Here is a 26,295-nt window from a genome sequence, read left to right as displayed (position 1 = left end):
TTTATTATCTTCTGCTTGTTCTTTCAACAAATATTTATGGGGATTTTCTTGGTGGTCCAGTGGCTAAGACTGGAAGCTCACAATGCAGGGGGACCTGTGTTTGATCTCTGATCAGGGAACTAGATCCCACATGCTTAAACTGAGATCCCAGTGCAGCCAAATAAATAAGTGAATAAATAAATTTAAAAAAAATTATGTTCATAGGATATATGCCACTCAGTCAGACTATAGAGGAACACTTGTGTACCAAATTCCTACCACATCAGAGGAAGCAAAAGTGGCACAGAAAACAGAGGAGTTGTTTTTCCTTGGGAAGCCCTGAGGTAGTTTCCCTGAAGAGTGGCTGAATAAAGTAAACCTTGCAAAGTGAGAAGCAGTCTTATCTAAGCTGATGAAATGAGGCTGGAGATTTTTCCTTGAGAAGGAAATATACAAAGCGCATGGAAGTGTAACACAAATACAAAGCCCATGGAAATGTAACCTCTTGTGTTATAAATGGGGAACTGTAAATAATTTGATATGACTAGAGGGCTGGGTGCCCTTGAGAAAACTGCAAGAGGCAGTTTGAACAGGTAAGCAAGAGCCATTCTTGGAGCATCTTATATGCCATTTTAAAGAATTTGGGAGTTTAGGTGAGTAACTTGATCAGCTTTATAATGTGGCAGATAGATTGGAGAGCAGGGGTGGGGGCATTGGCTGGAGAGGACAAGACTATGCTGGTACTAAGAGAAAGTCCTAGAGGCAGGAGTTATTAAAGGGCTGGCTGGAATTAACACCATCTGACTGGTTGGTTGGGGGTGGGGGGCGTCTAACTAACCATAGAGGGAGGAGCCTGGTGTGACTCAGTTTCTCCTAGGTTTTGGGGTGGATTAGATTTGAGTACCGTTTTTGCATGGCAGAAGATAGGTTATCAGTCACACAAGTTGTTTTCGATTTAGATGGTCACTCCTCTCCCATGGTATGGAGTGAGAAAAAAATTACATGGCTTATATAGAAGAAAGTGAAATTTGGGATATTGTTTTTCATGTGCCTATCCCTACATTTAATTTCAGCATTTCTGTGTCTCAAAAGCTTGTTGTGACCTAGGAAATTTTCATTGTATATATTTAATAACTTTCCACTTAGGTAACCATCTTAGTCTATATGAATCTAGAGATAACTGAGAGAGCCATACCTTTTAGAAAAATCAGAAAGTCACATCAAGAATGAACAATTTGCAATGGAGGGGGATGTCAGAAAGCAAAGTTAAGTTTTGTGAAATTTGTTGGCTATGCAGTGATGGCAGATAATTTTAGTATCTAGTCAGATATTGTACTTAAATAAGTAGAATCCATCCATATTTACCAGATAAGGATATGCATATGACCTCTGTGGGTCATTCTGCTGCTGAAAATTTGATTTAGATAATTTTACATAAAGGGTAAGACTCTAAGACTAAATGAGCTTAAGTGGTTTTTCTGTGTGTCAATGATAGCTACTAATGCAATGCATCTAGTCTGTTGATTTGCAAAAGTAATCTTCTTGTACCTAGACTAAGAAACAGAAACTGCAGACAGATGCCGTGTATCTCTAAAGCAAATTTATTGTACATTTTCATTGTACATTTACTTTTATGAAAAAAATTAAGGAACAGAAATGGAACTAAAATATATTTTATTGGCTTTCTTCTACTACAATTTAATGAGTATCCTTCCATATTTATATGTGTTTCATTGATTGAAAAAAACAATGTACCACCTAAAAGTTGAGAATTATATTTTATTCAGGGGGACTTGTGGAGAACTTAAGCCTGGGAGGCAGCCTCTCAGATAGCTGTGAGGGACTGCTCTGAAGAAGTGAGGGAGGAGCTAGGATATACAGAAGGTCAAACAAGCAATTAAAAAACCAGGGAGTCGAACATCAAAAGATTACTGCTAATTAAAGAAAACCAGACGTGCCAAGTCAATAAATTTAGTGCTTTTCTTTAAATATGTATGGGAAGATGCAAGAGTCTGGGCTCAAAGAAGTCATTTTCTTTATATGCACCTTAACTATCTGGGGCCCGTATCCTATTTTTCTCCATCTGAGCCTGGCTGGGATACACATTTGGGGCCGCTGCAGTGGGTGATGGCTGAAACAGCCTTTGTTTACTGTTATGACCAGTGGCGTTCTTTTTGTCCACAGTTTTTATAAATGCCTCCTCACTATTTATTTTACTGTTTATTAAGTGTATTATTCAAATGATATGAGATAATAGAGATAAAAGAGGCATGGAAAATATGTGATTTGGTCTTGGATAGTCAAACGTATTCTGGCTGTTCAGGCAGGTGACGATATTTTGGGCCAAAATGCTTACCTGTTACTAAAAAAAATTAGTAGTTGGTTTAGGTGAAGGCACGATTAAGGGAATAATAATTATGTATGGCATCTCTTAATCTTTTAACTTTTTTAATCATCCCAAGCACCTAGTAACCTTAGTTTAGCTTGCTAAAAACAGTTGATTGAGGAACATTAAAAAAAAGAAAAGAAAAGATAGCCCTTTTCTTTCAGTGTCTGGTTAAAGTAGAACTACCTCTGTATTCCTTGGAGAAGAGAGAAGGGGCTTTATGTTAGATGAAGCTCTGTGGAAGACTTGTATTGCTTTTTTTTTCCCCCAAACAACAGCTAACATCCCTCTGGCTTGAATTTTAATGACTACATATAACTCTCTTTGAATGTTATTGGGAGCTCTGCCCTCAAGCCTATGAACAGTGGTTTGAAACCAGAAGGTTCTCTGAGACCTTTCCTCAAGACCAGCTGCAATTCTGATGTGACCGCTCATTGTTCTGGAAAAAGCAGCTTATTTAACCCATTTAGCCACCCTGTGGACTGTCCCTATACAAAGCTGTTTCTGTCCCGCATGGGCAGGGACTCCAGGCCCAGCTGTGGGCCAGCTGAATTAATCAAACGGTACTTAGCCCACATTCCCTAAAGACTAGCAGATTGCCATGTGGACTCCGTTCTAACAGCGTGACCTTTTGGCCTTTAACATGACAGCGGAGATCAGAGACCTATTTGAGAGGACTGCTTAGGAAGAATGTTATCAAAGGTTTATTGGTGAGAAATGTGGATCTACATGTCCTGTGCCTTGTCTGAATTTGTAATCAACATTTTCAAGCACCTGGAATTTAATAATCACTGAATGTGGTGCTGACTTTTGTTTTGCTTAGTCTCAATAATACTTTACCAGATACTTGTTTTATTTCTGGTCTACAGAGACAGAAACAGCCTGCAAGGATATAGGTGTCTGACAGTTTCGGAAGACTAGTGGGTTTTATCTCTGGCTGCATATTGGGTTTACCTGAAAAGCTTTTTTAAAATATATGTTCCTAGGTTTAGGGCAGATAAGTTAGAATACAATCCCTGGAGGTGCCATTTTAAAAATAAACAAAACACCTGCCCAGATGATTCTGATTTGCAGCAAGAGTTGTGAAACTTTGTCCTAATTTTCCTGACACTCATCCTTTACCAAGGTTTCCCAGGCAGCACTAGTGGTAAAGAATCTGCCTGCCAATTCAGGAGATGCTGGAGCCATGGGTTTGATCCCTGGGTTGGGAAGATTCTCCTAGAGGAGGAAATGATAATCCACTCCAGGATTCTTGCCTGGAGAATCCCATGGACAGAGGAGCCAGGCGGGCTACAGTCCACGGGGTCACAAGGAGTTGGACATGACTAAGCGACTGAGCATGAGTAGGAGCATCCCTTATCAAATCCTGATCCTGCATCAGCCACACACGCTTGAGTTAGAAACTTGTTAGAAACCCAGACTCTCAGAACTCCCCAACCTGATGTATCAGAATCTGAATTTTTAAAAAATCCCTAGGGAGCTTCCTATTTGTATCATCTTTGAAACTTTCCTATAAATCTAACATTCTTCTAAAATTAAAAGTGTTTATTAGGAAAAAAGAAAATCATGTTTGGGATACAAAGATCAAAACCTTCCCTCCAGTAGCTCAGTCCAGCAAGAGAGAAGCTTATTAAAAGGCGGTTTGCTAAGAGCTATAATGGAAGTAATGTAGAAAGTGCTGTCACTTTATGGAAGGAAATGAAAAATGCTCTGTGGAGGAATTAAAGAGAAAATCGCCTGGCTCATCTGGTGAGGTGTGGGTGAGGAGGTTTCTCCCCACTACCTTCAGCATTGGGTTGGTGTTTTTTGGGGAGCTACGGCTTTGATGGCTGGAACACAAGGCCTCTCGCCACTGTGTCATGCGCCCCACCATGCCCCCTGCCTCTGTGGCAGTGAGCATCCCTGCTGTTGCCACATTTCTGAGGGTGAGTTCTATGGAAAGAAGGCTACCAGCTTCCTTCATATCCCCTGCCCTGGAACCCTGGATCCCAGGCCTCCTCCTCTGGCTCAGGCAGAGCACCAGCCACCTCATAAGCACCTTTTCGGCCAGGGTCCCAAGGGTGTTGTTTCATTTACCTGGGTTGCATAATGAAGATGATGCAGAGGAGAGCCACAGCTGACTCTGGTAATCTTGTTGCAAGAGTTAGAAAACATCCTTTGTGAGATCAAGCCCTGAACCTTCGGAGTGGGAGTACTAACTCCAAGACCCTAGACTACCAGAGAACTAACCCTGGGGAGTATCAAATAGTGAGAACTCACACAAAGAAAACCTCTTGAATGCAAGAGGCATCACCCAACCACCAGTAGCACCCTGTGCAGGATGCCTCATGTAAACAAAAACAAAGCAAAAATACAAACCAAATCATCAGCATACAGGATTACCACCTCATCCAGCCTTCATCAGAGGAAAAACAAACAAACAGACACTCAACACAAATCTCACAAATCTTACAAAAACCACTGGACCAACCTTAGAAAGGCAGAAACCAAAAGGAAGAAAGAATTCAACCTTGAAACCTGGGAAAAGGAGACCTCAAAAACAATAAGTTTACAAAAAAAAATAATAATGAAAATGCAGAGAAATACTATGCAAATGAAGGAACAAACTAGAAACACAGAAGTCCAAATAAATGAAGAGGAAATAGGAAAACTACCTGAAAAGTAATTCAGAATAATGATAGTAAAGATGATCAAAAACCTTGAAAACAAAATGGAGAAAATGCAAGAATCAATTAACAAAGACCTAGAAGAATTAAAGAATAAACATACAGAGACAAACAACACGTTTACTGAAATTAAAAATACTCTAGAAGGAATAAATAGCAGAATATCTGAAGTAGAAGAATGAATCAGTGAGCTGGAAGATAAAATGGAAATAACTTCTGAAAAGCAGAATAAAGTAAAAAGAATGAAAAGAACTGAGGATAGTCTCAGAGACCTCTGGGGGAATATCAAATGTACCAACGTTCGAATATAGGGGTCCCAAAAGAAAAAGAAAAAAAGAAAGGGTATGAGAACATTTTTGAAGTGAATATAGTTGAAAATTTCTTCAACATGGAAAAGGAAATAGTCAATCAAGTCCAAGAGGCACAAAGAGTCCCATACAGGATAAACCCAAGGAGAAACATGCAAAAACACATACTCATCAAACTAACAAAGACTAAACACAAAGAAAGAATATTAAAAGCAGCAAGGGAAAAGCAGCAAGTAACATACAAGGGAAACTCCATATGCTTAATATCTGATGTCTCAGCACAAACTCTGCAGGCCAGAAGGGAGTGGCAGGATATATTTGAAGTACTGAAAGGGAAAAATTTATAACCAAGATTATTGTACCCGGCAAAGATTTCATTCAAAATTGATGGAGAAATAAAAAGCTTTTCAGACAAGCGAAAGTTAAGAGAATTCAGTACCACCAGCTTTACAACAAATTTTAAAGGGACTTATGTAGTCCAGAAATATAAGAGAAGAAAAAAGATGTACAAAATCAACCCCAGACAATTAAGAAAATGGCAATAGGAAGATATAGATCAATAATTACATTAAATGTAAATGGATTAAATACTCCAACCAAAAGACAGACTGGCTGAATTGATACAAAAACAAGACCCAAATATATGCTGTCTATAAGAAACCCACTTCAGACCTAAAGGCACACATAGACTGAAAGTGAGAGGATGGGAAAATATATTCCATGCTAATGGGAAGCAAAAAATCATGCTGGAGTAGCTATCCTCATACAAACAAAATAGACCTTAAAATAAAGAAGATTACAAGAGATAAGGAAGGACACTACATAAAGATCAAGGGATTAATCCAAGAGGGAGACATAACCATTTTAAATATCTATGCACCCAACATAGGAACACCTCAATACATAAGACAAACACTAACAGACATAAAAGGAGAAATTGACAGTAACACAATAGTAGGCGACTTTAATTCCCCACTCACACCAATGGACAGATCATCAAAAAAGAAAATTAATAAGGAAATACAAGTCTTAAATTATACATTAGATGAGATGGATCTCATTGACATCTTCAGGACATCCCATCCAAATGCCGAAGAAAACACCTTCTTCTCAAATGCACATGGAACATTCTCCAGGATAGACAACATCTTGTGTCACAAATCAAACCCCAGTCAATTTAAGAAAATTGAAATCGTATCAAGCATCTTCTCTGACCACAAAGCTGTGAGACTAGGTATCTATTACAAGAATAAAGTTGTAAGGAACACAAACACATGGAGATTAAACAACACATTTCTTAAATAACCAGGTTACTGAAGAAATCAAAAGGGAAATCAAAACATTTCTGGAAACAAATGACAATGAAAACAACTCAAAACCTATGGGATGCAGCAAAAGCAGTTCTAAGAGGGAAGTTTATAACAACACAGCCCTCCCTCAAGAAACAAGAAAAATATCAAATAGATGACTTAAATTTACACCTAAAACAACTGGGGAAAAAAAAAAATCCCAAAATTAGTAGAAGGCAAGAAATCATAAAGATCCAAGCAGAAATAAATGAAAAAGAAATGAAAGAAATGATAGTAAAGATTAATAAAACTAAAATCTGGTTCTTTGAGAAAATAAAATTGACAAATATTTAGCCAGACTCATCAAGGAAAAAAGACAGAAGAATCAAATCAACAAAGTTAGAAATGAAAAAGGAGAGGTTATAACAGACAATGCAGAAATACAAAGAATTATAACACACTATTATGAACATCTATATGGCAATAAAATGGATAACCTGGAAGAAATGGACAGATTTTTAGAAAAGTTCAATCTTTCAAGACTGAACCAGGAAGAAGTAGAAATTATGAACAACACAGTTGCAAGCACTGAAATTGAAGCTGTAGTAAAAAATCTTCACCCAAAAACAAAAGCCCAGGACCAGATGACATCACAGGAGAATTCTATCAAACATTTAGAGAAGAGCTAATGCCTATCTTTCTAAAACTCTTTAAAAAAATTGCAGGGGAAGAAACACTTCCAAACTCATTCTATGAGGCCACCATTACCCTGATACCAAAACCAGACAAAGACAACACAAAAAAAGAAGACTACAGGCCAATATCACTGATGAACATAGATGCAAAAATCCTCAACAAAATTTTAGCAAACAGAATTCAGCAACACATCAAAAAGCTAATACACCATGGCCAAGTTGTGTTTATTCCAGGAATGCAAGGATTCTTCAATATATGCAAATCAATCAATGTGATACACCATATTGAAAGATAAAACTGAAAGATAAAAGCCATATGATCATCTCAATAGATGCAGAAAAAGCCTTTGACAAAATTCAGCATCCATTTAGGATTAAAATTCTTCAAAAAATGGGTATAGAAGGAATCTACCTCAACATAGTAAAGGCCATATATGATGAGCCTACAGCAAACATTATTCTCAATGGTGAAAAACTGAAAGCATTCCCCCTATGATCAGGAAGGAGATAAGGGTGTCCACTTTCCCCGCTATTATTCAACATAGTTTGGAAGTCCTAGCTACAGCAATCAGAAGAAAAAGAAATAAAAGGAATCCAGATTGGAAAAGAAGTAAAGCTCTCACTGTTTGCAGATGACATGAACCTCTACTCAGAAAACCCTAGAGATAGTATCAGAAAATTACTAGAGCTATTCAGTGAATTTAGCAAAGTTGCAGGATACAAGATCAATACACAGAAATCACTTGCATTTCTATATTTTTCTATGAAAAATCAGAAAAAAGAAATTAAGGAATCAATCCCATTCACCATTGCAACAAAAAGAATTAAATAGGAGTAAACTTACCTAAGGAGTCAAAAGAACTGTACAGAGAAAATTGTAAGACACTAATGAAAGAAATCAAAGACAACATAAACAGATGGAGAGATATTCCATGTTCCTGGGTAGGAAGAATCAATATTGTTTAAATGACTATACTACCAAACTCAATCTACAGATTTAATGTGATCCCTATCAAATTACCAATGGCATTTTTCACAGAACTCGAACAAAAATTTCCACAATTCGTATGAAAACACAAAAGACCCTGAATAGCCAAAGCAGCCTTGAGAAAGAAGAATGGACCTGGAGAAATCAACCTTCCTGACTTCTAATTATACTACAAAACTTCAGTCGTCAAGACAGTATGCTACTAGCACAAAAACAGAAATATAGATCAATAGAACAAGATAGAAAAAGCCCATAAATAAACTCATGCACCTATGGGTACCTTATTTTTGACAAAGGAGGCAAGAATATACAATGGGGCAAACATAGCTTCTTCAATAAATGGTGCTGGGAAAACTGGACAGCTACGTGTAAAAGAGTGAAATCAGAACACTAACACCATACACAAAGATAAACTCAAAATGGATTAAAGACCTAAATGTAAGAACAGAAACAATAAACCTCTTAGAGGAAAACATAGGCAGAACATTTGATGACAGAAAGTCAAACCAGATCCTCTATTACCCACCTCCTAGAGTAATGGAAATAAAAACAAAAGTAAACAAGTGGGACCTGATTAAACTTAAAAGCTTTTGCACAGCAAAGGAAACAGCAAGGTGAGAAGACAACCCTCAGAATGGGAGAGAATCATAGCAAATGAAACTGACAAAGGATTAACTTCCAAAATATACAAGCAGCTCATACAACTCAATGCCAGAAAAAAAAACAACCCAATAAAAACGTGGGAAAAAGACCTAAGCAGACATTTCTCCAAAGAAGACATAGAGATGGCTAACAAACACATGAAAAGATGCTCAACATTGCTCATTATTAGAAAAATGCAAATCAAAACTACAATGAGATATCACCTCACATCGGTCAGAATGGCCATCATCAAAAAGTCTACAAACAATAAATGCTGGAGAGGGTGTGGAGAAAAGGGAACACTCTTGCACTGTTGATGGGAATGTAAATTAATACAGCCACCATGGAAGACAGTATGGCGATTCCTTAAAAGATTAAGAATAAAACCACCATATGACCCAGCAATCCCACTACTAAGCATATACCCTGAGGAAATAAAAATGGAAAAAGACACATGTATTCCATTGTTCACTCCAGCACTGTTTACAATAGCTAGAACATGGAAGCAACCTAGGTGTCCATAGACAGATGAATGGATAAAGAAGTTGTGGTACATACACGCAATGGAATATTACTCAGCCACAAAAGGGAACACATTTGTGTCAGTTCTAATGAGGTGGATGAAAACCTAGAATCTAAAGATAAATATCATTTTCTAACACATATATACGGAATCTAGAAGAATGGTAGTGAAGAACTTATTTACAGGTTAGCAACAGAGAAACAGACATAGAGAATAGATTTATGGACGTGGGGAGAGGGAAGGAGAGGATGAGATGTATGGAAAGAGTAACATGGAAACTTAACATAATGTAAAATAGATAGCCAATGGGAATTTGCTGTCTGGCTCAGGAAACTCAAAGAGGGGCTCTGTATCAACCTAGAGGAGTAGGATGGGGAGGGAGACGGGAGGGAGGTTCAGAAGGAAGGGGATGTATGTATACCCATGGCTGATTCATGTTGAGGTTCCATAGTAAACAGCAAAATTCTGTAAAGCAATTATCCTTTAATAAATAAATAAAGAAAAGAAGAAAGAAAATTGCCCAAGAAAGGTGACTTGAAGACATTCTGGGCACAGAGAAAAACACAAAGGACAATTCCTTTAAGAAAATTCCCTAATATGAAAGGAGTTTTAGAAAGAAACATAAAATTGGGCTTTGATGAAAATATAATGTTGAAAACACTGGTATATATTTTAAAAAAGGTGATGCCACACCCCAAACTGAAGATTAGTGCCAGACTGGAGATAATCTAATAATTAAAGGAAGACTTTCTCTTTTTTGAGGAAAGCAAAGCGATTAAGGACAGTTAACCATTTGTAGCTAAATTAGGGCTCCTGAAGAGGACTGGGGACAGAATTTTTGGGAAGTTCTCTCTTTTGGAAATTCTTGGGACCCTACTCTCTGGCATTTGTTGGTTTCTTTGAGGTGCTGTGCTTAGCTTCTCAGGGCCTTTGAGGCTGCTTGTTTTCTCTGCTGGGCAGGCTGACTTCTTCTTCTTCTTCTTTTTTTTTTCTTTAATTTTTATTGGCATATGGTTGCTTTACAAAGTTATGTTATTTTCTGCTGTACCGCAAAGTGAATCAGCCATATGTATACGTACATTCCCCCGTTTTTTTGGATTTCCTTCCCATTTGTGACTCTTTATTCTCCCCATGGCTAAGTCCTCCTCTTCCTTCAGCTGGCATTCTGCCCAGAACTGCTTCCTCCAATTCACACTCCAGGTTGGGTACCATTCTTCTGGGTTCTTATAACATCCTGTATATGTCACATTATTGTCAATTTCCTTTTTGTCTGTTTATCTCATGGAAACAGTAAGTGCCTTGAAGGCAGGGGTTTTCCAGTGGCTTCTGTGTCTCCAGACCTTCTCAAAGTTCTTGATTCAAGAAATTATTAGAAATAAAATGAAAAATGAAAGCAATAGCCTATCTTTGCCCATAGCTGACAGTGTCAAGATGGTCTTGGAGATGGCAATAATGGATTACGAGGCCCTCACATTGATAGCTGGGGAGAAATTTAGAGACTTCAATCTGTATATAACACATGGCTGGCATAGAGCAGATTCCCAATAAATTTTAGGTGAGGGAAAGAATGAAAATTCTTATTTAATATACAAAGGCTCTGGCGTAGATTATGTTAAGGATGTCTCTCCTAGCATATTGTTAGGAGAATATAAACTCAGACATGGATCTTTACTCATAAAGTAGCAATCATTTATGACTTAATTCTTAAAATTTTTTTATGAAAGTATAGTTGATTTACAAAATTGATTTACAATTTGTGTTAGTTTCTGGTGTTCAGCAAAGTGAGTCAGTTGTGTGTGTGTGTGTGTGTGTGTGTGTGTGTGTGTATTCTCATTTTCTCTTTCATTATGGTTTATTATAAGGTACTGAATCTAGTTCCCTGTGCTGCGTGTTCCCTGAGACCTGCCTTTGAGTGTTTGAGTGTCTCCTGCGGAGGTGTGGGTCAGCAGGGGCAGGGGCTCTACGTGCAGCAGACCTGGGTATGACATAAGCCCTCTTAGAGGAGGTCACCATTAACCCCGCCATAGAGCTGCCAGAACTTACACAGGACTGGGGAAACAGACTCTTGGAGGGACAAACAAAACCTTGTGTGCGCCAGGACCCAGGAGAAAGGAGCAGTGACCCCACAGGAGACTGACCCACTTGCCTGTGAGTTGCCAGGAGTCTCTGATGGAGATGTGGGTTGGTGGTGGCCTGCTACAGGGTTGGGGACACTGGAACCTTTTGGAGAAGATCACTGTTACCTTCATTACCTCCACCATAGTTTGGCCTCAGGTCAAACAAAAGGGAGGGAAACCAGTCCCTCCCCCAAAAGGGAGGGAAACTGGAAAGACCCAGTTTCCCCCTCAGTCAGTCTCTCCCATCAAGAAGCTTCCATAAACCTCTTATCCTTATCCATCAGAGGGCAGACAGACTGAAAACCACAGTCACGGAAAACTAATCAAACTGATCACATGGACCATAGCCCTGTCTAACTCAATGAAACTATGAGCCATGCCATGTAGGGCCGCCCAAGATGGATGGGTCATGATAGAGAGTTCTGACAAATGGTGGTCCACTGGAGAAGGGAATGGCAAACCACTTCAGTATTCTTGCCTTGAGAACCCCATGAACACTATGAAAAGGCAAAAAGGACACTGAAAGATGAACTCCCCAGGTTCGTAGGTGCCCAATACGCTGCTGGAGAACAATAGAGAAATAATTCCAGAAAGAATGAAGAAAGAGAGCCAAAGCAAAAACAACACCCAGTTGTGGATGTGAATAGTGCTATATAGAAGTAAAGTGTGATGCTATAAAGGAGAATATTGTATAGGAACCTGGAATGTTAGGTCCAAGAATCAAGGTAAATTGGAAGTGGTCAAACAGGAGATGGCAAGAGTGACCATCGACATTTTAGGAATCAGTGAGCTAAAATGGACTGGAATGAGTGAATTTAACTCAGATGACCATTATATTTACTACTGTGTGAAAGAATCCCTTGGAATAAATGGAGTAGCCTTCAAAGTCAACAAGAGCCTGAAATGCAGTACATGGATGCTGTCTCAACAAAGATAGAATGACCTCTATTCGTTTCCAAGGCAAATCATTCAGTATCATAGTAATCCAAGTCTATGCCCCGACCAGTAATGCTGAAGCTGAAGTTGAATGGTTCTATGAAGACCTATAAGACCTTCTCGAACTAACAGCCAAAAAAGATGCCCTTTGCATTATAGGGGACTGGAATGCAAAAGTAGGAAGTCAAGAAATTTGCCTGGAGTAACAGGCAAATTTGGCCTTGGAGTACAAAATGAAGCAGGGCAAAGGCTAGTTTTGCCAGAAGAACACACTGGTCATAGCAAACATCCTCTTCCAACAACATAAGAGAAGGCTCTACACATGGACATCACCAGATGGTCAACACTGAAATCAGATTGATTATATTCTTTGCAGCCAAAGATGGAGAAGCTCTATACAGTCAGCAAAAACAAGACTGGGAGCTGACTGTGGCTCATATCATGAACTCCTTATTGCCAAGTTCAGACTTAAATTGAAGAGAGTAGGGTAAATCCTTAGACTGTTTATGTATGACCTAATCAAATCCCTTACAATTATACAGTGGAAGTGACAAATAGATTTAAGGGATTAGATCTGATAGACAGAGTGCCTGAAGAACTATGGACAGAGGTTTGTGACATTGTACAGGAGGCAGTGATCAAAACCTTGCCCAAGAAAAAGAAATGTAAAGAGGCAAAATGGTTGTCTGAGGAGGGCTTACACATAGCTGAGTAAAAATGAGAGGTGAAAGGCAAAGGAGAAAAGGAAAGATATACTCATTTGACTAGAGTTTCAAAGAATAGCAAAGACAGATAAGAAAGCCTTCCTTGGTGATCAATGCCAAGAAATATAGGAAAGAATAGAATGGGAAAGACTAGAGATCTCTTCAAGAAAGTTAGAGATACCAAGGGAACATTTCATGCGATAAAGGACAGAAATGGTATGGACCTAACCAAAGCAGAAGACATTAAGAAGTGGTGGCAAAATACACAGAAAAACTATACAAAAAAGATCTTCATGACCCAGATAATCGCAGTGGTGTGATCACTCACCTAGAGCCAGACATCCTGGAATGTGAAGTCAAGTGGGCCTTAGGAAGCATCACTATGAACAAAGCTGGTGGAGGTGACAGAATTCCACTTGAGCTATTTCAAATCCTAAAAGGTGATGTTATGAAAGAGCTGCACTAAATGTGCCAGCAAATTTGGAGAACTCAGCAGTGGCCACAGGACTGGAAAAGGTCACTTTTCATTCCAATCCCAAAGAAAGGCAATGTCAAAGAATGTTCAAAAAAATCACAAAATTGCACTCATCACACATGCTAGCAAATTAGCTTAAAATTCTCGAACCCAGGTCAACAGTACATGAACTGTGAACTTCCAGATGTTCAAGCTCAATTTATAAAAGGCAGAGGAACCAGAGATCAAATTGCTAACATCTGTTGGATCATAGAAAAAGCAAGGGAGTTCCAAAAAAATATCTATTTCTGCTTTATTGTCTACACCTTTTACTGTGTGGATCATAACAAACTGTGGAAAATTCTTCAAGAGATGGGAATACCAGATCACCTTACCTGCCTCCTGAGAAATCGGTATGCATGTTAAGAAGCAACAGTTAGAACTGGACATGGAACAATAGGCTGATTCCAAGTCAGGAAAGAAGTATGTCAAGGCTGTATATTGTCACCCTGATTATTTAACTTTTATGCAGAGTACATCATGAGAAATGCTGGGCTGGATGAAGCACAAGCTGCAATCAAGGTTGCCGGGAGAAATATCAATAACCTCAGATATGCAGATGACACCACCCTTATGGCAGGAAACGAAGATGAACTAAAGAGTCTCTTGATGAAAGTGAAAGAGGAGAGTGAAAAAGTTGGCTTAAAACTCAACATTCAGAAAACTAAGATCATGGCATCCGGTCCCATCACTTTATGGCAAATAGATGGGGAAACAATGGAAACAATGACAGACTTTGTTTTTTTTTTTTTTTTTTTTAGCTCCAAAATCACTGTAGATGGTGACTGCAGCCATGAAATTCAAAGATGCTTGCTCCGTGGAAGAAAAGTTATGACAACCTAGACAGCATATTAAAAAGCAGAGATGTTACTTTGCCCACAAAGGGCTGTCTAGTCAAAGCTATAGTTTTTCCAGCGGTCGTGTATGGATGTAAGATTTGGACTATAAAGAAAGCTGAGTTCTGAAGAATTGATGCGTTTGAACTGTGGTGTTGGAGAAGTCTCTTGAGAGTCCCTTGGGCCAGAAGGAAATCAAAGCAGTTAATCCTGTCCTGAATACTCATTGGAAGGACTAATGCTGAAGCTGAAACTCCAGTACTTCGCATCCAAACACCTGATGCAAAGACTGACTCAGTGGAAAAGACCATGATTTTGGGCAAGACTGAAGGCAGGAGAAGGGGATGACAGAGGATGAGATGGTTATATGGCATCATGGACATGAGTTTGAGTAAGCTCCAGGAGTTGGTGATAGACAGGGAAGTCTGGTGTTCTGCAGTCCATGGGATCGCAAAGAGTCAGACACGACTGAGGAATTGAACTGAACTGAAGAGGATACTGAATATAGATCCCTGTGCTTACAGTATATCTTTGTTGTTTATCTATTGTGTATATGGTAGAAAAATGAGGAATGTTTCATGAGTTTTCATGTCATCCTTGCATAGGTACCATGATAATCTTCTCTATATTATTCCAATTTTAGTGTATGTACTGCCGAGGTTAGCAATTGCCTCCAGTTAATCTCCTGTACATGTCAGGTATTGGAAATGATATATATGTATAATGTACAATATGGTCACATTTAATTCTCTGAAAACCCTGTAAGGCTTATGTTAGGTTTGGGGACATAGATTTGAACTCAGAGGTGTATGATTGTAGAGCTCATGCTTTTTTCCTAATCAGTGTTCTTTCTGCTCTTCTCTGCTGCCTGCATTTCTTTAGGAAGCAGCAGAAGCTCCTTGCGTCTCTCTCTTCCCAGAAATTGCAAGGTTTGGAATCCAGGACTTGCACTTTGATTATTAATTTGTTGTGTGACCATAGACAAAAGAAGTAGATGCTGTTCCTCAGTCTCCACATTATTAGATGGCCCTGTTTTACTATAGCAGGGGTCCATTTATTATGCAACCAATATTTAAAAGACTAACGGATACTGGACACTGTTTTAGGTGCTGAAGATTAAAAAGAACAGGAAAGGTCAGACAACACCCATAGAACTACAGAGCTTATATTGTGGTGATTATGGCAACTGAGGCTGAAAATAAACAAGTAAAATCAAATAGTGATTAGTGCCGGAAAGCAAATAGAACAGGGTGACAAGAATGGATGCAGTAGATATGGGTGAAGATATCCATGGATGTGGTGGTTGGGCTGTCTCCTTCAGGAAGTGACATTTAAGTGGAGACCTGTGAGTAAAGCACACGTCAGCCATGAATACATTTGGAGGCTCAGATTTCTGGGCAGCGAAACACTCAAGGGAGAAATTCTAACACCAGAAGAGCCCTTCTTGTTGGAGGACCACTGAGTCCAGTGTGGCTGGTGGGAAGAGAGTAGGAGGAGATGAGACAGAGGTTGACAGGTCCAGATTATGGAGTCACAGTCAGTGGTATAGACCGTTTCTCAAATGCTAGCTTGCAGATACTCCACAGATATTCATGATAATGGGCTCACGTCTTTGATACCTTTGACATCTTAGATACTTCTTCCAACGTCTTCGCCACTTTTCACGTCTTTGGGAAAATCCTTCCTTAGGAATCATTTCCCAGAATAGAAGCCAGGATCTTGCTATCTCAGCCTCTTGTACATCAAGGACTTTTATGACCCAAGCTCTGTTGATCAGAGGTGCAGAGCTAAGTCTTCCAATCAGAAATTAATGACAAGAAACAGGCACCATGGATCTCATTCTGGCATTGATAGTGGCTGATACATTCCATCTACAGGGCCTGCCATACAGAGTTTCTAATACATTATCTGGTGCATAGGTGTTAGCAAAAAGGACTTTAGTGAGAATGGCTGGTGATGGTGGGTGCTAAGTACACAGGGCAAGTCTGATGCTCTTATTTCAGTACTGTTTCTGACTGCAGAGCTTAGTTCTTTGGTCATTGTGGAGTTTTTGTGAGTCTCTAATCACCTTCCATACATATCTTTTTACTTAAGTTTACTAGAGTGCATTTCGGTTTGCAATTCAGAGCCCTGTGCCAATGAACCCAACTTGAAAATAAGAATCAGAGAAATTTACTATCTATATCTGAGAAGAATAAGATCTAGAGATTCATTTCAGCTTCAAGTTCTTGGGTGACTTAGTGGCCAAATGTTACCTGGAGATGTGAACACTGCTTATTTCAAAACCCCATTTCTCATATTTTTATTTGTAAAACTAGTATTTGTAAATGTATTCCAGTAATGAAAGCCTACTTTATTCTTTGCAGACATTAATGGGAAGACAGACTAATTATTCGGGTTTTTTTTCTGGAAACTTCTTTATTGACCTCCCTTAACTTAAAGAGCAGGGTGTGGTTGAAAGATGCTACTTTCCCATTAGACTATTAAAGCTCTCTCCAAGCTCCCAGATACATCATTGATGAGGTATACATTATCTTGGACAACTCACTAAGAGCCTCCCTTCCCCCTTATAGGTAAAGGTAAATAATTATTTAATTATTAACCACAATCTTAAATGTATATGCATTTTAAGAAAAATTTAATCGTCATTATTTCAGTAATACATGTAACTAGTCTTTTATGAGGTCTCCTATGTTGCATCTGAGAAAGGGCTTCTGAAATTCAAGTGGTTCTTAATAGCTGTGCAGAAGAAAGGTGAAAATACGTTTATAATTATCACACCCCCATCTGTTCTGTAATTGTGCCAGGCTATTCTCAGAAGGGTTGTTGTAGTTTCTTCTCTAAAATGGATTTCCGTTTTCCTGCCACTCTGGCTGTCTCTCCACTCTGTGTTGAAGTTCTGAATCTTTACTAACTCGTGCCAGTTTTGTTTCTTAGGATGTATTCTTTTATTTGTAGCTAAATTTGTTTTCTTTTTCATTGACATGTCAATTGGATGCAGTGCTTGTCACGATGATTGTACTAGGGAATAAAATCGCATTTCCAACATCTCAGTAGGTGAAAATGATTGTTTTTTCTTGGAAATATTTCACATATTGTTTACCTTAATGGGAAATGCTCATTGCTACAAATAGGAGAGAAAGACGTACCCAATTTTCTTGTTTAAAGGCCTTATCTCCCATGATACCAGTATACATATTTAAGAGTACTTACTTTGATTATCAATTGAAAAGCATATTTTTGATTCAGTGTCTTTATGGGAGATTTAATCACTAGGCTTATACATATTTAGTTAGGTTTTGCCTTTGCCGGTGAATTTTTAGAAACTTCTTGCCTTGTTCATGCTTTGCTGGTAAATTTTTGGTGAATACGTTTACGGTCACTTGCATGTTATTATCTAGGGATATTCTCTTTATGGATTTAGAGACACCAATACCTAGGATGGAAAATTTTCATTATGGAATATATTTTCTGGTTGTCACTATTCCTCCTTTTGTCTTAATACATACATGATACACATTTTAAATTATGCATTACAGCTGGAGATGTGTGCTTGTTGTCTCATCAGGAAGATTTTGAGAAATTGAAAGGAAATCTTTTAAACAGACATTGCTAGGTGATGGGAATATGATGGTTTATTATTTTATTATGTTACTTTATATATGTTTGATTTTTTCTTTTAATAAAACAATAAAAAGAAGACGTTATTATTAGAGTAGTATAACCCTATGACTTAGGCAATTCACCAGGCTTCTCTGAGCTTCAGTATCCTAAACAAAGAAAATCCATAAAGAAGTAAATGCTCCATTTATAGGATTAGGATTTTGTTATGGAATGAATGCTCTAGTGTTCCAGTGTGGATTGTATTCTGAAATACTATTCACATGTTGAGTATTAATTATAGAAGGGTTTTGTGCAAGTGTCACTTAACACTGATTAACCTAAAAAGAGCTGGACAGAGATTTGTATAATTATGTTTTGTATTAGAATAACGTATGCTCATAGAAGCTGGAAGAGGGCACAGGTTGCCTTTAGAAGGTGGTCTAATATTTAGGAACTGGTGGAACACAGCTAAGCATAGCTTGGGGTGAGAAACTTTATTTTTTATTTGTGCAATAAATAATGATCCTAGTTAAAAATAGATAACTATTTTTAATTGGGAGATTTCTTAATATTATCTTTCTTAAATTAATATCAGTTTCATGGTTGAGGGTCTTTAAAATTAGAGCATCTGTCACTGGAGGAAGGTGAACTGGCTAGCTTCACAGGGAGTCTCATGAGAATTTATATCTGCTCTAAAGGATTGATTTTGAAATGATCCGTTATGAACATTTATCCAATTAATAACAGACAATATTTATTCAAAGTTTACTGTAAGCTTGAAAATGTGCATAATTCTCAACATAAATTATTATATTTTTCTCATTGCCACATAAGAAAAAATGCTGTTATCTTTTGTTATACAGATGAGGTAGGTCATTATGGCTCAGAGGTTAACTATCTTGCCCAAGTTCATATAAACACAAAAATGATAGAATTAAGACTAGAACTTGCATTCTAACTATAGAATATATGGTCTTTACTTTACCATATTGATTCTTCATAACAGTTATTTTAGCCTAGGCTTTTTCCTAAACATTTTTTGTTTTTTTCTGCCTCTTTTTGTGTGCTTCTTTATTCAATCATATAAGCAAGTATACATCAGTATTTTACTATAATGCTCCAGAAAGTCTGTTTTTGAAGTGGAGAGAATTCAAATGAAAATGCATAAATGCATATAGGTAATCATATTGTATTAATTTCCCTAGGACTACCATAACAAATGGGGCTTCTCCAATGGCTCAGCGGGTAAAGAATCCGCCTGCAATGCAGGAGACACAGGAGACATGGGTTCATCCCTGGGTCAGGAAGGTCCTGAGAGGAGGAAACAGGAAACTAGGCTACAGTCGAAAGGGTCGCAAAGAGCTGGACAGGACTGAACGACTGGGAATGCACTCTCTGTTAACTCTGTCAGTCACTCAGTCATGGCTGACTCTGAGGCCCCATGGACTGTAGTCCACCAGGTTCGTTTGTCCGTGGAATTCTTTGGGCAAGAATACTGGATGGGTTAGCCATTCCCTTCACCAGGGGATCTTCCTGACCTAAGGATTGAACTAGGGTTTCCTGTATTGCAGTGGGTTCTTTACCATCTGAGCCACCGGGGAAGCCCAAATTAGTAGACTACACTTATTAGAGCCGTTTTGTTGGTGGTAGTGATTAAGTCGCTAAGTTGTGTCCTACTCTTGTGACCCTGTGGACTATAGCCAGGCTCCTCTTCCCATGGGGCTCCCAGGCAGGAATGCTGGAGTGGGTTGCCGTTTCCTTCTCCAGGGAATCTTCCCCACCCAGGGATCAAGACCAAATCTCCTGCATTACAGGTGGAATCTTTACCAAGAGAGCCACCAAGGAAGCCTGATCAACTAGCACCACCTGGGAAGCCCCTAAGCGTGCACACAACCATAACAAATATCACAAACCTGGTGGCTTAAAACAAAAGAAATATATTTTCTCACATTTCTGGAGACCAAAGAAGCCCAAAATCAATGTGTTGGCCAGGTTGATTCCTTCTGGACCTCTCAGAGAAAATCAATTAATGGCTTTCCCCTAGCTTTTGGTGATAGCTGGAGCCTTAGCATTCTTTGGCTTGTAGTTTCATAACTCCAGCCTTGGCCTCTGTCTTTGTGTGGCATTTTCTTTGTTTTTCTCTGTCTCAAATTTCCCTTTCTTTTATACAGACCCTGGTCTTTGGCTGTAGTTCAGTTCAGTTTAGTCGCCCAGTCGTGTCCGACTCTTTGCAAGCCCATGAACTGCAGCACTCCAGGCCTCCCTGTCCATCACCAACTCCTGGAGTTTACCAAAACCCATGCCCATTGAGTCAGTGATGCCATCCAACCATCTCATCCTCTATTATCCCCTTCTCCTCCTGCCCTCAATCTTTCGCAGCATCAGGGTCTTTTCTAATGAGTCAACTCTTCACATCATGTGGCCAAAGGATTGCAGTTTCAGCTTCAGCATCAGTCCTTCCAATGAACACCCAGGACTGATCTCCTTTAGGATGGACTGGTTGGATCTCCTTGCAGTCCAAGGGACTCTCAAGAGTCTTCTCCAACACCACAGTTCAAAAGCATCAATTGTTCAGTGGTCAGCTTTCTTTATAGTCCAACTCTCACATCCATACATGACCACTGGAAAAACCATAGCCTTGACTAGACGGACCTTTGTTGACAAAGTAATGTCTTTCCTTTTTAATAGGCTGTCTAAGTTGGTCCTAACTTTCCTTCCAAGGAGTAAGCGTCTTTTAATTTCAAGGCTGCATTCACCATCTGCAGTGATTTTGGAGCCCAGAAAAATAAAGTCAGTCACTGTTTCCACTGTTTCCCCATCTATTTGCCATGAAGTGATGGGACCAGATGCCATGATCTTAGTTTTCTGAATGTTAAGCTTTAAGCCAACTTTTTCACTTGCTCTAAGTTCTTCATTTTCTTCCATAAGGGTGGTATCATCTACATAACTGAGGTTATTGATATTTCTCCCGGCAATCTTGATTCCAGCTTGTGCTTCTTCCAGCCCAGCATTTCTCATGATGTACTCTGCATATAAGTTAAATAAGCAAGGTGACAATATTTAGCCTTGACGTACTCCTTTTCCTATTTGGAACCAGTCTATTGTTCCATGTCCAGTTCTAACTTTTGCTTCCTGACCTGCATACAGGTTTCTGGAGAGGTAGGTCAGGTGGTCTGGTATGCCCATCTCTTTCGGAATTTTCCACAATTTATTGTGATCCACCCGGTCAAAGGCTTTGGCATAGTCAATAAAGCAGAAATAGATGTTTTTCTGGAACTCTCTTGCTTTTTCGATGATCCAGCGGATGTTGGCAGTTTGATCTCTGGTTCCTTTGCCTTTTCTAAATCCAGCTTCTACATCTGAAAGTTCACATTCACGCACTGTTGAAGCCTGGCTTGGAGAATACTGAGCATTACTTTACTAGCATGTGAGATGAGTGCAGTTGTTTGGTAGTTTGAGCATTCTTTGGGGTTGCCTTTCTTTGGGATTGTAATGAAAACTGACCTTTTCCAGTCCTGTGGCCACTGCTGAGTTTTCCAAATTTGCTGGCATATTGAGTGCAGCACTTTCACAGCATCATCTTTCAGGATTTGAAATCGCTCAACTGGAATTCCATCACCTCCACTAGCTTTGTTCGTAGTGATGCTTCCTAAGGCCCACTTGACTTCACATTCCAGGATGTCTGGCTCTAGGTGAGTGATCACACCATTGTGATTATCTGGGTTGTGAAGATATTTTTTGTACAGCTCTTCTGTGTATTCTTGCCACCTCTTCTTGATATCTTCTGCTTCTGTTAGGTCCCTACCATTTCTGTCCTTTATCAAATCCATCTTTGCATGAAATGTTCCCTTGGTATCTCTAATTGGCTGTAGAGCCCACCCCAAATCTAAAATGATCTCATCTTAGATTTTTAACTGAGTTAATTACCATCTTCCAGTGAAAGTCGCTCTATTTGGTCCGACTCTTTGTGATACTATGGACCTGCCAGGCACCTCTGCCTATGGAATTCTCCAGGCCAGAATACTGGAGTGGGGAGCCATTCCCTTCTCCAGGGGATCTTCCCAATACAGGGATCAAACCCAGGTCTCCTGTGTTGTGGGTGATTCTTTACCATCTGAGCCAGCAGGAAAGCCCGAGTACTGGAGTCGGTAGCCTATCCCTTCTCCAGGGGATCTTACCAACCCAGGAATTGAACTGGGGTCTCCTGAATTGCAGTAGATTCTTTACCATCTGCCAAGACCCTATTAACAAATAAATTTACATTCACAGGTTCCAAAGGTTAGAATTTGGACATATCTTTTGGGGGGCCACTATTTGACCTGCTACTTATTTTGAATGTTTGTTTTAAAGAAGTAGGTAAAACAGTACAATGAAAACTTTGGTTTCAGACCATCTCAATTCTTGGATTGCTAAGCTTTAAGTGTATTTTAACATAAGGATGCTATTTTATGTACATTATCTCGATGCCAGAGATATTCCCCAAAGATTTTAGACTTAAATTTTGTTTCCTTTCTGCTGTTTCACTAGTAAAACAGATATGCAAATTGTCATTTTCAGTTGTTTCCTGAAAGTTTGATATTTGAAATTGTTTTTAAGGGACTTTAAGTGGTAAAAATATATATTTCAATGAGGGCTCCTGTTTTTTATCTTGAAGCACTTATTAACATGACACAGAATGTTAGAACTAGATCTAGTGAAGAGATATTGAATTAAAAAAATTGAACTGACAAAGATGTAATAACATTTGATGATCAACCAAAATTTGGGTCATGTAAAAGAGAAAAGCTCAACTAAGCATCAAGAAATCTGGATTACATTCTCAGCATTTTACAAGCTCTCTACCTCTGCAGAGTGGAACAGAAAGACAAATGAACAGACCAACCAACCAAAAAAAAAAAAAAAAAAAAAAAAACCTTTTAAAGAACAAAAGGAATGTGGAGATAATCACAGCAGGCAGATTGCTAAGAGCTTTGGAGAGGATGATTCATGAAGAAATGTGGAAATCAAAATTTGAGCAAAGTTCTGGAGATAAAAAAGGTGAAAACCAAAGATGATAGGTGATTCATATATATTAGCCCAGTCAGTGTGTATTTTTGATGCAAACTTAGAAATTTTTGATTTGTTCTTAATCTGTTTAGTGCCATATTAGGGAGGAGATGCTAAGTGAACAATGACCAGGTATATTGCTGATAAAGTATTAGTAACAGATGGTTAAAGTAGCATAATTATTAAAAAAAAATGCATGTCTACTTAAACTATCTTATTTTAATATAAAGCTTATACAAATTTATTTATTTGCCAAACTATTCAAGTAAGTTAAGGTCTTTCCTTTGAGTGTGAGGCAGCTGATTGGAGTTCTACAGAGATTTTCTTATGTGTAAAGAATATCCATGACAGATCATCACAATGATCACTTCATCAAATGGGAGAGACAACTTAGCGAAATCTGCATACCTTCAAGTTCCTTCTAAAATGTAATAGTTTCATCTGAATCTTGCCTACAGCTGATGTGACATGAGGGTGAATACCTGACTAAAATTGTGGCATTTTCTGCTATACAATGATGTGAATCAGCTATATGTATACAAATATCCCTTCCCTCTTGAACGTCCCTTCCACCCTTCCCCAACCTCCATCTCACCCATCTAGGACCTCATAGATCCCTTAGCTGAACTCCCTGTGCTGCAGATCAGGTTCCCACCAGCTGTCTGTTTTATTCGTGGTAGTGTATATATATCAACCCCAATCTCCCAGTTCATCCCACTCCCACTTCCCCCACCCCATGTCTACATGTCTGTTCTCTATGTCTGTGTCTCTATTCCTGTCCTGCAAATAGGTTCATCTATACCATTTTTCTAGGTTCCATATATACATATATACATACATTAGCTAAGCTAAACTGATGCTCGGTCGTGTCTGACTCTTTCCGACCCCATGGACTATACAGTCCATAGAATTCTCCAGGCCTGAATACTGGAGTGGGTAGCCGTTCCCTTCTCCAGGGGATCTTCCCAACCCAGGGACTGAACCCAGGTCTCCTGCATTGCAGGCAGATTCTTTACCATTTGAGCCACTTAGGGAAGCCCAATATATACATTACTATGTATTTGTTTTCTCTTTCTGACTTAGTTCACTCTGTATAGCAGAAATGAACACGACATTGTAAAGCAACTATACCCCGATTTGAAAAAAGAGAAGGAAGAAGGAGGAGTAGATGCTTGTTAGGCAGCCAACAATTTCCGTCACAGTGAGCACGCAGCAGGATTGGTGGGAAGAGAACTCCAGTACACATGGAGTGAAGTCTAGTGGCTGTAAGTGTCAACTGAGCCAAGGGCAGCAGTCAGCGTGGTTTACACTTTAGTGGAGAGTTTCAGTGAGTCTGGTGGGTGGTGAACTAGTTAAGTGAAACTCTTGTTTTGAGAACCTTTACTTGTCTAATTGAGCTTTAAAAGTACTACAAAGGCTCACACAAAATTCAGGGGGAGAGGATTTGCAGAACAAATTAGATTTGAGTTAACTTCCAAGGACAAGATAGTAGAAGGATTCTTGATAACGTGAGTGTTTTCTGGGGTTGAGAAACTATCAGTTCCTGGCATTTGTATCACAGGCTGTGAGATAAGGGGAGAGAAGTTTACAGCATTGATTTCAGGTCCCGAGAGAGCATTTCTGTGAGGACTGGGTCACCCCGTGGTGTAGCTGTGTTGTTCTTGGGTGGTCTTTTCCTGGGTGGCCATTGTCCTCTCACTTGAACGTGGTAAGTAAGACACAAATGTAAATATGACAGTCTTGGATAGTTTAATGCTGTGCTTATTGCATGATAGCACCTGTATACATATACACACATAGACACATTTAGCTTAATATCAGTTGATTTGAGCAGTTATGTTTTTGCGAAATAAGGTTAAATACTTTAAAAAAAAGTATTACTTTGTTATTATAAAAACAACTAGGATCTTATTTTCATTAATAATTTTGCCAAAATTCTGAGCTTTTTAAAAAACCGCAGATTATGTACTTTAGAGGCTCTGCCAAAAATATCCTTTTTGCTTACTAAGTGTGGTTTTGAAAACTTTTATTTTTGTGTTCCTGACCTGTTCGGAGTGCTAGCTGTGAGGCAGATGTACCCCCCCCCCCCATTCAGTTATGCAAGACTGTTTTCCTAAATCATCAGCATCACACCACTCTTCTAAGTGGTTTGCACTATCTGCCAGTTGCCCCTGCTGTCAAAACAGAACGCTCTAAAGTGGTTTTCAAAATCTTTGTTTCATTTTGCCCTTTTTTTTTTTTTTTTAATTTTCAAATCCCTCTAAGAAGCTTCAGTCTACCTCAGCTAACTTGTTTGATGCCATGGAGACAGTGAGAGAGAACTTATCTCAGGGGACAAGAACCAGGGTAGAATGGTGAAGAATCATGGAATTGCTGTGGTTTCAAAAGTATGTGGGAAGTAAGATAATGCAAATATTGTGTGTAGACCACTCTTTCAAAAGGTTAACAGTGAATGGAAAGAGAAATTTTATTTAAGATGAAAGAAATGTGACTGTACCTGTAAAGAAGCCAGTGAAAGAAGGCAGACATTATAGAAGAGGTGAGGAGCTTGATATATAGTGGTCCTGGTCACTCTTCCTGAAACAGAATTTCCCCTCAGTTCTTCATACCCTTGTTAATAGCAATAACTTGAATATATTGAATGTGTCACTCTGTCAGATGTTAGAGGAAAAGAACTATGAGGTTCTTATTCCTGCTTTTTGGAATTTACAGTCTAAAGCCATAGCGTATGGTGTAAGATTAGGTATCATTCCTGCTTTGAGGGTGTTCTTTATTAGGGTTTTAATGCGGCTTTTTTTTTTTTTTTGAGAGTCATGATTTAATATACTAGCTATCTGGATCACATGGAGAGGAACTTCTTTTTAACCTTGGCATCAAGAACAGAAATAACCCCTGTTTTATAGGCTCTAGTCCTAGTAATGGTTTATCAGGCTTCCATTGTTTGAGATGATAATGATGTTTAAGACGGGTTGATCTGATATCCAGCTAAATTCATGTAATGATCAGTTGTGTTATAATAGGATGGCTGGCTTGAGCCCAGAAAGAACTTTCAAAGGCAATGCA

The 26,295-nt window shown here is 38.9% G+C and overlaps 1 protein-coding gene and 1 non-coding gene across 3 annotated transcripts in view; one reads left to right on the top strand and one right to left on the bottom strand.

Annotated features, from left to right (window-relative positions):
* The window catches only part of GULP1 (GULP PTB domain containing engulfment adaptor 1), a 310,878-nt gene that overhangs the window by 42,726 nt on the left and 241,857 nt on the right, over window positions 1-26,295 (top strand). The window lies entirely within an intron of this gene.
* On the bottom strand, window positions 15,144-15,250 carry LOC133051337 (U6 spliceosomal RNA). The gene has a single exon (XR_009691837.1). It is a non-coding gene; the product is annotated as a U6 spliceosomal RNA (small nuclear RNA).

This window comes from Dama dama, chromosome 33 (assembly GCF_033118175.1).
Source record: "Dama dama isolate Ldn47 chromosome 33, ASM3311817v1, whole genome shotgun sequence".
Taxonomy (NCBI): domain Eukaryota; kingdom Metazoa; phylum Chordata; class Mammalia; order Artiodactyla; family Cervidae; genus Dama; species Dama dama.
The sequence above is the reverse complement of the archived record's forward strand: the minus strand, read 5'-3'. Positions and strand labels throughout refer to the sequence as shown.